We start from the raw sequence: 11,681 nt of genomic DNA on the forward strand, positions 1-11,681 counted from the left end.
TCTTCCTAAGGTATAAATGAATGAAAACATACTAATTATAGCCTAACAATAATCAAAACGGTAATCAAAAAATGTGCATGTATAATTCACTGCTTATTTATATATTATCTGGATGTTTATATACATACATAAACAAGTATAACAAAACTGTATTAACCCTTTAAAAAAATGTTAATTAATATTTTTAAGGCCATTTAAAGTAAGTTGAATTATCAATGTCATAGAATGATTAAGGCCTACATCATTACATTCTATTTGTTCTAGTTGTGGTTATTTTTTACAGTAAATTCAAAAGTTAAACTTTCTATTTTCTCTCAACATATATTTGAAAATCAATCTTGCTTTTATAACAGCCATATAGAATACCACATACCAACAGTGAATGACAAATTACACTCCTCTTCTATCCTTCCAATTAAGTTAATGTGTGTTTATATGGCTTCAAAGCATTCTATTTGAGACAGTTAAAACAAACATTCTCACAAAATGAAGCTTTGCCAGCTTAGCCTGACTTTGAAATGCCATTTTGTAACAAAGTAAATGATAATGGCTCTTATATTCTATTTATTAAGTTACCTCACTATTAACCACCTTTATAGTAGCCTTTTTATTAAAAATGTAAAATGACATGAATAGATTATAGGGTTCAGTGTATCCTTTTCTATCTTCTATTCTGGAAAGTGTCTATATTACAGCTGAATTGTAGCTTTAATTTATTTGGGTTAGAACCTTTATATATACAGTCTATGGTTAGAACTGAAGAAAGTTGAAAGCTAAACATTAAAAAAAATATTGAATATAAAATCCTTTATATGAAAAAAAACTATATATTTTTCCGTGTGCATAATGCACTCATCGTGGAAAGTCGAGTCTGCATTTTGTTTCTCAGTCTGGGACAACATGGTGGTCTCTGGTTGGTGGTCCCTTATAAATAGTCTTGTATAGCACTACACAAAAACAGTATTTTTAATGGGTGGGAGTTAAAACTTGACACCTAGGCAGGTTAATGTAAACATAGACATAATTACTTATAAGAAATGCTTTAAAGCTTTTTTATTTACGTGAAGTGTAAAGCCAAGTCCATTTTATTGAGTCATGTACTTTGGTACCTACCAGTATTTCCTCTCTGCGGTCATTAGGAGACAGATTTAATAGCACTTTTTTACTTTTACCACAGCATATAGCAGCGTCTGAAAAGCTACATTAACGACCCTTTTATTTCTGCTACAACTACAAATTGTAAAAGATAGATCTACCGACGTCTGTTCGTCCTCATAAAGAGAAAGTACATTTCCTATTATCCATGTCAGGGTGTGTAATTAGTGTACTGTAGTCCATTGTCCCTTGGCCTTTGGTCAGAAATCACAGCTGGTTTAATGGCAGGAGGTTATCCGGTGTGTCTTACGTGTTCGCCTCTAGTCCTCCACACTCCCACTGTCTGGGTCATTTTCTGCCCTGCCAGCTTTACCGCCTACTATCTCCAGCACAGCACGTCTAAATATGTCCCCCTTGTGTGACAAGTAAATCAGTCCCCTGGCGCTGGCTGGCTCAGAAAGGCACCTTAGGAGGATGAACCTGATCGTAAAACACCACCACAGTCTGACTTTTTATGGCTACTAATGTTGTCTTTATGTACTGTTGTATATGTCAAACCACTGCCATCAATAGGGCTGGATGTAAGCTGATCCAACTCGTTTACTTAACTGATCGTTTGCAGGTTATTTTTTGATTGAACTGCATGAGAGAAGATTGTTTTACTTTATACGGTAATGCATACACTAAAAGGTTAAGTTGGGTCGCATAGAGGTTTTTTGGACTGACATGGCATATAACAAACCTATTTTAAAGGATTTTTTTCTCCATTTCTCAATTTTTCCTTACAGTCTTTCTTATCCTTTCATTTTCCTTACATCCACTTTGTCGCACTTTCATATCTATTACTCTGGGACAAAACGAGAGGAAGCAGAATAAGGACAAGTTGTTAAGGTACTTGTTTACACTCAATGATCAAATGGAACAGTTTGAAATATGTATCCACTTTTTACTCATTCATCTATTCATGACTGCTTTTCTTCTGAATTAAAGCACATTAAATAATCATAAGTATGAGTTATTGTGCCTCACACCTGACAGCAGGGATCCTCGTGTATGACTTCACCCGTTGTCCCAAATAGACGAATTAAGTAAGGGTAAAAACCAAGATGTAATTTAAATGTATTATCTTGTTAAAATTGAAGCTCTTTTCAAAGTAAAATCCTATGGCACAAAGTAGGACCTTGGTATATTTGGATATAATAATGTTCAATACAGAACCCTTAAATGTTTCAAGGCTGCAGCGCTGAATAAATTGGGTCTGCTTTTCTTCTCTGTGCTTTGCGTAACGTTATTAAGGGGTAACCATCCACAGCATAGTAGTTTGCCAAAGTAATTTTCTGTGTAGGAATGTATGGGAGAATATGCATGGAGGAACACTTCTGTTAAAGTCACTACACACAACGTGAAGTTAGGATTTCCTGCTGCTGGATATTTGGTCACTTGTGGTCACATGCAGTACTTGTTGTCCGTGCATGAAGCGGCAGAGGCCTATGAGGGGAGAAGTCGATTGTTAACAGTTGAGAAATGTTTCAGAAAGAGGCCACATCCAAGTATTCAAACAAGTTTAGTATGATTTTTTGTGAGAATCTGTCTCATATTAAAGGTGTAGTGATTCTTTGTCAGGCTGCAGGCCATATTTCTCTAATTAAGGCCGATTCACTGCCACGAGTTAAACAGGTTCCGTTTTTTTGAGACTCGCTGTTCTAATTTAATTATTTTAGGTTGGTGGAGCTCACTACAGTTTTGCAGGACTCTGGGAAGTGAGGTTTCAACACGTTGGAAAAATATATGTACAATGGGATTGATGGATAGGGAGCAGGAACACTTACTTAGTACTTTCCATCTGTGGAAAACCTATAACCCATAATCTTATACAAAATCTGTATGATATAATATGGCTTAAATAATTAAAAAAATTAACATAATGATGGCGCTAGTTCAAACTAATCATGGGATCAGCAAAGTTATGCCAATTTATCCTGACTTGTACATCCATGTTTGTACCAAATTAACTTGCAATCATTACAATAGTTATAGTTATATCATTTAAAACCACGTCAAACAAAGTCTTTGGGGTCCATCATGGGAAGCCAGATTGTTTGAATAAAATTCCCTGCCAACCCTGCAGGTATATTTATGTGTAAACTTCAAAATGCTGATATCCTAGAGGATAAGTCAGAGAATTACCAAAGTGATTAGGATTTATCCTCTGGGGACCGTGAACATCTAAAACTTCATGGAAATCCAACTGACTGACAATAATATGTATTATTCAAAGCTGCTGCATGCTTAATTATTGCACATTCATTTGGCTAGTTTGCAGTTTGACCTTATAAATATTTAAAACACCTTTTCTTTATTTCATTCGACAGATCTTATGATTCAAGTACTTTTACCTGGATCTGGATCAGTGTCCTAATTTCAAGATTAATAATGGCTCACACTATGTGTTTTTCAAATAACAAGTTCCTGCTCAGCTGTATCCTGACCTGAGGTGGTACACTTTCTTCTGAGTTGTCTTTAGCCTTTCCTCCCATCTACCCCTGCTTCTCGTGGACTCTTTTTAAACCACTGTCTTCTTCCCCTCTCTCCTGACTTGCACCCCTGAACTGTTTTTCCCTCTGGACTGGATCCCACATGTCCTCCACTTACAGCCCCCCCACAGTTAGCCTTTCTCTTCTCTCCCTCTCATCTTACTCCTATCAGTGGTTGTCCAGGCAGCAGGATTTCCCCTGTGATGGAAACAGGCTGCGGCCCAAATTGTATTGTTCCAGCAGTTATTTTCAGTAAAATCTGAGTGCTTTCCGTGTTTGGGTCGGTATCATTAAAAGTTAAAGGACTGGCCAATGCACTGCAGTACAAAGGACATGCACACGTGTAAAGCCAATCAAAAAAACCTTTTTTGGGAGTCAGTACGTCACACTGAAAATCCCTTAAGGTTTGCAAGGTGAATAAGAGAGAACGGGAGACGGACCGTTGAAGCTTTTGAGACAGTGCACACTCACAATGGTCTTACCCTGTCAGAACAATTGTTGTTTCAGCTGTAATGTGAAGGAAAGAAAAGCAACCAGCTGTGGAGATTGTGCGTCAGCCTGGCTTGTAAGCAAACACATATCGGTCTACTTTTACTGTAAGTTTCATGCATTTGAAAATGTATTTGTGGAAAGCAAAATAGAGGATATTTGCACCAATATTTAAATCAATGTGAATTTGATATATCAGCGATAACAAACCAGAGGTAATCCCACTGGGAACATGGAAACACTATGAAGCTCAAATAATTTGATAAAAAATCAATTACGATTTACTATAAAATAAGAACCACATGAGTCCAAAGAGCTGAGCACCACATGTTTGATTACAAGTGTGTGAAAACTATATGCACGCAGAGAGGTTGAAAACTGTTTAAAGTAAACGATAAATAGATGGTAGTTAGATTAAAGTATAATATGGTTTGAAATAGATGAAGTAAGGTTGAGATTGTTAGCAGAGACATCGGTTTGGATTCAAGTTGTAGTTCTATAAATACTACTATAAATGACAACTTAACCAAATCAAAATGATATATGTCTGACGAAACATGTTGAGAAACCTTTTGTAAATGATAGAGAAGGAATGTTGACCAATTTACTTCCCCCTAATAAGATGTAAAAAGAGAATACATAGCCTGTAGATGGATTTACACTCCAGGACAAAACAATGATATTGAAGAGCCCCTTTCTGTTTTTTTTGTTCTTTTCCACTTCTCGTTCTGTTAAACTACATCTATAATTAGTAGTACACACCAGAAAGGTCAGTGTTTTGAAATAGTCCTGGGAAAATGGATGAGTTGAACTTTTATAAACTTGTTAGATTTCTTGTGTTCCATGTTCAAGTCAAGTTGGTTCACAATAATTGTGTGCATTTGAGAGTATGTGTGTGTTTGAGAGAAGCACATAGAGACAGAAAGAAAGAGACACACACACACACACATCTCAGCCATTTCTTAATGAAAAAGGAAAGACGCAGCTAAATGACAAACGTCCCTCTTTCCTTCTAGATTTACGACATGGTGTAAAAGCTGGAATCATTGTGTTTGATTACTACACACACACACACACATACACACACTTACAGTGAATCTCCCAGAGTGATGTTTCATTGTTACGCCCTTCACCAAGTGTGGAATGAGTGTTTGATGCCCGCCTCCGACAGGGTTTTTCGCAGTTTTAATTAATTTGCCCATAAAATGAACCATGATTCCCTGCAGCCTCTTTGGCACCCTCAGCCACAAAAGACTTTATTAGATTTGACAATTAATCGTCACTAACTACCCAGACTAATCCCATTTTAGATTTATTGTACAGAATCATATGGAATATCGATCGTCTCTCCCTCTTTTTGACCCTTTCAGCGCACCGTAACTCACCCGGCCAGTGTACAATGACATCATTGGGTAAGGGTGGGCACACTGCAGGTTCTTTGACTTTGCTTTTGGGCCACAGATGCTGTTTTGTCGTAGCTAACAGAGAGAAGCAAGAACACAACTTCAGTTAAAGGGTTACATAGACTGAGATTTGTATGGTTTTGTGGGCTGCTTGTCTTCATGCGTTTTTATTTGTTGTTGCAGAGTAATTTAATCTATGAGAGTGAGTCTGGGCCTCATTATGTAAATTAAATAACCTCATCTAGAAAGAGAGGCGAAGTGAGCTACAGCAGGACACACACACACACACACACACACACACACACACACACACACAGTAGTGTACACTCAGAGGCACACAGAAGCACTAAAACACACATGCACACATAGGAGCAGGCGAAGTAAATGGCCTTTTGGACACAGCATAGTAGTTTGTGTGCACACATGCAGCCTGTGTGTGTGTGTGTGTGTGTGTGTGTGTGTGTGTGTGTGTGTGTGTGTGTGTGTGTGTGTGTGTGTGTGTGTGTGTGTGTGTGTGTGTGTGTGAGTGAGTGATTGTGTGTGTGTACACATTCTCAGAGACCTGTTTGAGTCCTCAGCGGGCTCTGCTCAGCCTGTAACAGGGAGGTGAGTGTGTGAGTGTGTCACCAGGGAGAATGATCGATAGCTATTAAAATTCACCAGTGCCTCAATCCAGACGGAGGACTATTTGTGTGTGTGTGTGTGTGTGTGTGTGTGTGTGTGTGTGTGTGTGTGTGTGTGTGTGTGTGTGTGTGTGTGTGTGTGTGTGTGTGTGTGTGTGTGTGTGTGTGTGTGTGTGTGTGTGTGTGTGTGTGTGTGTGTGTGTGTGTGTGTGTGTGTGTGTGTGTGTGTGTGTGTGTGTGTGTGTGTGTTGAGCCATGATCAAGCACTGTGTTTGTACAGGTGGGACACTGTAGGCAGCACTGCTAACCTGTTCCACTCCATTTACCTCTGCAAGCTGGAGGAGCACGAGGTGTGTGTTTTTATTTTAGTCTTGAGCTGCATTTGTGTTGTTTGTGTGTGTTGTGTGTGTGCAAGTGTGACTGGGAGGCTGTCAGTGTGTGTTTGGACTGCTGGTTATTCTAGCCTGGCTTTTCAGAGGCAATAAAAGGTAAATGGAGAAGAAGGAGCGGGGGGAGTGACAGGACTGAAATATTGTTTTAAGTCGAGCAGCAGATTCAATCTGAGGTCGATAAAGACCAAAAGAAAGAAGAATTTGTCCTTTTTTTATGTTGAAGAAGAGAGAACATGAATACAGGTTAGATGCTTTACAAAAAAGCACTGAAGGCCCGATGAAAATCTTGCATAAACTATATATTTAGGCTTTATTGGATATATGATAAGTATATCCAATAAAGTATAAGGGAATCTGATCTTGCTGACTGCAGTCCTATGAAACAAGAGACATCCAGCTATTAAAAAAACAGACTTCTGTCTTTTCACTTATTTTTTGCTCTCTCTATCTCTGTCTCTGTATCATGCTCACATGTTTGTGCGTTGTACACACTCTCACACAGATCATCCTCACCACCCTCCTCTGAGACAGCCATGAAACCTGATCACAGATCAATATTGAGTGGTGTTATGGTTGTAGGGGAGGGGGATCAGATTTTGAGGGATGTCTGGCTGTTGGTCGAGGGATTTTATATAAAACCTTATACAGCACTAGACCATAGAACATTATTCTTTCTGATTGAGAGGCAGCTGTCAATTACAGTGACACACCTCAACGATTCTTTCCAGATTATTTGTTTATTCACTTCTTCAAATGTTTTTTCAGGCAAGCCTCGTACTTTTTCTGATCAATAGCGTATGTGGCCGCACACTTCAGCATTTATGACACAATGGCAAATGCTAAAACATAGTGTAACCGTAGCATTAAGAGTAGCAGAGGTAATACAGTGATCATCTTGTCTAATATTAGTAATATCAGTTACACAGAAATATTTACCCTACTTTTGCCTACTTTATTCATTTTATATGGTAATACCAGGCTTTAGCAACAAAACTCCTGAGTGTATTAAATCATCTGTAATATATTTAATAAATTCAACTTTGTACGGGTAATACAAATCTATTATTCGTTTTTTCAGAACTAACTTGTGGTTAAATTAAAAGGAAAATACTGGACTCAGATGACAGGACTAATGTCATCCATTTGTTTTCCACATTGGAACTCTGTGCTGTGTATCAGATACTCTGTATTATTGACACCAGAGACCCATGGGAGACACTGTGTGTGTGTGTGTGTGTGTGTGTGTGTGTGTGTGTGTGTGTGTGTGTGTGTGTGTGTGTGTGTGTGTGTGTGTGTGTGTGTGTGTGTGTGTGTGTGTGTGTGTATGTGTGTGTGTGTGTGTGTGTGTGTGTGTGTGTGTGTGTGTGTGTGTGTGTGTGTGTGTGTGACCTAGCATTACTATGCTTGTGGGGACCTAAATCTGTTTACACAGTCACATGTGGGGACTCGCCTCCCTTATGGGGACAACATGGAGGTCCCCATGAGGGGAATCATTAATTTTAGGGTGAATACTTGGTTAAGGGTAAGGGTTAGGGTTAGGCATGTGTTGGTTATGGTTAAGGTTAGTATAAGTCACCAGGAAATGCATGTAAGTCAATGTAATGTCCCCTGAAGTGATGTATACATGGTATGTGTGTGTGTGTGTGTGTGTGTGTGTGTGTGTGTGTGTGTGTGTGTGTGTGTGTGTGTGTGTGTGTGTGTGTGTGTGTGAGTGAAGTACGTGTTTGTTTGCTGCTAGGTTGGGAGAGGCTGAAGGGAGGAATCAGCGGTACGTAGCTGTCTACCACTCTCATTCTCTGACTTCCCCCTTTTAATGTTCAACCCATTTCTTTTCTAAATTATACTTTTTTCCCATGTCTCAATTCTCAGTGTTTCCTTTCCCTCGCTCGCCGGTATCATTCGCAGGGATTTGCTAATAAATGTTTTGGTTGTCCTGTTGCCGTGCCAACCGAGCAACAAATATTTGGAGCTATGTGGCACCTTCCACCAACATTCCAGGATCTGCTGTTGTGGAAAAAAGTTATTCTGTTAGCTGTCTCTTTTTCCTCCTCCTTCACTCCACGTCCAACTCTCTGACCCTCTCTCTCTCTCTCTCTCTCTCTCTCTCTCTCTCTCTCCCTCTCTTGCTCTCTCTCCTCCCTCACCCTTCACTGTCTCTCCCCTCCTCCCTTTCTGCCTCCCTCTAGATAAAAGGACTCTTTGTCTCCTGGTAAAATGAACTTCAAACAGTAGTTGGGACAAGTGGTTCTGTCCGACAGCAGGAACACACACTATAACTGGGCACTAATGTAGATTAGGAGGAGCAACTGCTTTGTTATTATAACTGGCTAAAGTGAGTTTATACATGCCTATGCTCTGCTAAAATATCATTACCCCTCCCCTTGTGTACAGAAAATGCTCTGGTACTCGGTAACTTAAGTAAGTCTTGATTTAATGTGCTCAAGGTTGCGCAAATAGTAATCCATAACCTGGTGTCAGTGCGATGAGCAGCATTTACAGTATCAACAGTCAGTGGATGCAATAATGGGAACATCTCTCACTATCAAATACAACATAACCATATAGGCATGTAACAAAACCTACCTCAACGCTGCATGGACTTCTCTCTGATAGATAGCGGGAAGTGACATACTTAGGTACTATGTGTACGTACAGTTTCAAGGTAGTTTCACTTTGCTAGAGTATTTCTATTTTAGGTTACTTTATACATATTCTGCAAACCACAACTCCTCCAAGTAATGTTGTTTTGTTTCTGCTTAGGAGGACATTATCTTTGACAATGTAGTATATAGCACTTGAAAGCTACTGTTACATTTATAGTGCAGATTAAGATATTTGGAAACAAAGAAACTACATTAAATGTTATATTCATATAAACCATGATGTAGATTGGATGGACCATTTTATTTGTTTGCAGATTGAAAATTGAGACCAGTAGAAAGCTCTGAGTTTCAGAGGCATAAAGATTGAGTTGTCAGATAAGAACTTCTCCTTATTGATGTGCCACTTCGATTTCATTTCAAGTTTCTCTTCTGTTTGTGCTTTGTGAGTCTCAATCAGTGGATCCTCAGTTAATCATTGGATTAAGTTTTTACTTGGCCAAGTTATCGCTTCGTTCCTGAAAGGCGATCAATTCTTTCAGCGTGAAATCTGAAACTTCTGACAATTGATATACAAGCGGTGCCTGGGAATAGGCCTGTTTAAGGATTTACGTGCAAGCTTGCACACAGATACTGAGCACACAAACATGCACACGCACAGACACTGATGGAAACCAGGAGCAGAGGAGCTCTGTGAGGCATCCCACTCATCTGGTCTGTCTTGTACATTTTGATTTAAGGATTAACACCAAGATGTGACATGTGTGTATGTAGATATATCTCATCAATATAAAGCACCATTTATCTACTTATACTCACTGACTGTTAGTTATGACTTTGCCAATGCCGTTGCTCCATTGATCACCGTGCAGACAAGAATTATAATCTGAATTTACAAAGAGAGACAGCAGGGAGTGTTTTTATAAATTGAGCTTTTTGGCGTCCTCTAACTGCTCAGGGGTCAGGATTTATGAGACCAATGCTGTTATACGGTGTCTGATGTGCTATCAGTTTTTTTTGGTCTGAAGTTACACAGTCTCCTAATTAAATGTGTCCTTTGTGTTTTATAAGTGCCTTTGTACAGTACACTCCTGAATTACTAGAAGACACTGACCGCCTCCAGTCCGTCTCTGATCACACCGGTCAGTGTGCACTGGATGTTATTCATTTCTAACTTGTCATTTCTTAAGAAGTTCTTAGAAGAGGGAGTGATCTTGCAGAATGTGGTATGTGTGTGTTTACACATTATTTCAGTTTGCGGTGGCTACGATCAGTGGCTAACTCTGTGGAATGCACTTCCGTAATCTCAACCAATCATTAATCTGTATTTACTCAGTGTAGCTCGGAGCACTCTGGCCGTGAGAAATCTTTCCCAAATCACCTCTCTACTTTAGCACACTTATGTGTGTGTGTGTGTGTGTGTGTGTGTGTGTGTGTGTGTGTGTGTGTGTGTGTGTGTGTGTGTGTGTGTGTGTGTGTGTGTGTGTGTGTGTGTGTGTGTGTGTGTGTGTGTGTGTGTGTGTGTGTGTGTGTGTGTGTGTGTGTGTGTGTGTGTGTGTGGTTAGACTGGTTTGTCAGAGAGGAATATCAAAAATGCTCAGCCGAAACTATCGCTGGTGCATGCACATGCTCTCCATGTTTCACATACAAACACACAGGAGTGATTGAGTGAGCGTTTGGAATCCTGTCTGCACTTAAAGGCCTGCCTCTATCTCAGAAGGTTAAGGGCTATGGCTCTTATCACATGCTGAGACTGTGTGTGCACATGCTTCAGTATGTGTGTGTTTGAATAACCCTGTGCATGTGTGTGTGCATGTTTGAGAAAACACAGACGGGCCCATGAGACTGCTCAGGCTGTGTGTTTTGGCTCTGTCAGGCAGACCATTACCATGGCGTCGAAGGTCAGGTGGTCCGGCCAGAAGGCCCAGATATACTTGTGTGTTTGAATGAAGTATGCCTGATGAAAAACCTCTCTGGGAAGTTGATGTGCACTTCCTTAGTTCCCACTGGGTTTACGGGATTCTCTGACACTTCCCAAAAGCGTTCTGCATGTCTTTGTGCGGCTGAAGGGTTAGATAGTGATGAGCAGGCCACCCTGGAAGGCCACAGGTTTTATACCATGTACTCCCTAAATCATTGAGCAACACTTTGATCACTCACCTGTGTCAAAGAGATTACAAGCAGCTATAGAAACGTTGCTGATATGCAATAAAATATGAACACATGTTCTGAAGCCTATCCTCCTTTTCTCCAAGAGCATAGAGCTATTATTGAATGTGGCAATCATGCTGTCAACTTTTCAGCAGTAAAATAATTGGTCCATCACTTTCACATGATACATGGTCTTGTGTTTTACATAAAACCAAAATGTTGAGAAAGAAACATATATATTTCAATGTCAAGAGACTAAATGCCAAATGTTTGGTAATACATCACCTGGAAGCATCCCTTTGATTTATCCTCTTTGACAAATAATGCTATCTGTTGTCATGGCATGATGATTAGGGAAACTTCAACAATACTAGTAAAAGCACAACACACTTTA

Source organism: Gymnodraco acuticeps, unplaced genomic scaffold (genome assembly GCF_902827175.1).
Source record: "Gymnodraco acuticeps unplaced genomic scaffold, fGymAcu1.1, whole genome shotgun sequence".
Taxonomy (NCBI): Eukaryota; Metazoa; Chordata; class Actinopteri; order Perciformes; family Bathydraconidae; genus Gymnodraco; species Gymnodraco acuticeps.